Source organism: Phyllobates terribilis, unplaced genomic scaffold, assembly GCF_046119375.1.
Source record: "Phyllobates terribilis strain yellow unplaced genomic scaffold, ASM4611937v1 Scaffold_11__3_contigs__length_659146591, whole genome shotgun sequence".
Classification (NCBI taxonomy): Eukaryota; Metazoa; Chordata; class Amphibia; order Anura; family Dendrobatidae; genus Phyllobates; species Phyllobates terribilis.
Window position 1 is genome coordinate 608816821 of NW_027362771.1, and position 853 is coordinate 608817673.

The following is an 853-nucleotide window of genomic DNA, read 5'->3' on the forward strand; positions in this document are numbered from 1 at the left end:
CGTGTGAACTCAGCCTTATTGCTTTTGGTCTCTCTTGCAAGCCTAACTTCATTACTGGCTTGAGCTCTTCTAATGCTAGCCCAGCTTTCCCTGCAGACAGCATTATATTCTTCTTTAGATATGAACAGTACTTTCGATTTGATATTCATTTCTTTGTTCCTTTATAGCAAACTTTTAAGTTCAGTATTCAGTTATCCTGGTCGCCATAAATGCTTTCCATTTTTCCTTCTTTTTGGGATTGTTACTGATTGTGCAGTGAGAATTTAACTTAGCAAACTCTCCCATCATTCCTGGACATTTCTTTTCTTTAGAACCTCCTACCTTTCCTTCCTTTTTACTGAGTCCATTAAAAACTGCCTTTCTACAGTCCAATCTTAAAATATTAGTTTTCGCAGGTCTTCCACCTTTTGTAGCTCAAAATTATAGGATAGTATGACCGCTGCCTCCTAAATTATCAATCCACATTAGTTCCTCAACCGTTTCCTAATTTTTGGTAAAAATTAGATCCAGATGAATAATGGCAGCAGTGGGATTTGAACCCACGCCTCCAGAGAGACTGGAGCCTTAATCCAGCGCCTTAGACTGCTCGGCCACGCTACCTCATACAAATATTCAAACTTATTTAAATCAGAAATTTGCTAATGATATAAGTGGCAGAAAACATTGTATATTTAATTAGACAAAAATACAAATGTTATTATGCATGAGCAACGTAGTTATCAGGGATTTGTTTGTACATTGACTCTGGGGCACCATTTTACAAAACATATGACTTGTATCCAGATATTTTACTAATCTTTCCTCTGTTGGCTCATCCGCTAATTTTTAGATATCACTGAACTAGGTGGTATAG

General features: G+C 36.9%; 1 non-coding gene across 1 annotated transcript; it reads right to left on the reverse strand.

Moving 5' to 3' along the window:
* Positions 1 to 518: 518 nt before the first annotated feature.
* Positions 519 to 600, reverse strand: TRNAL-AAG (transfer RNA leucine (anticodon AAG)). The gene has a single exon. It is a non-coding gene; the product is annotated as a tRNA-Leu (tRNA).
* Positions 601 to 853: the final 253 nt, after the last annotated feature.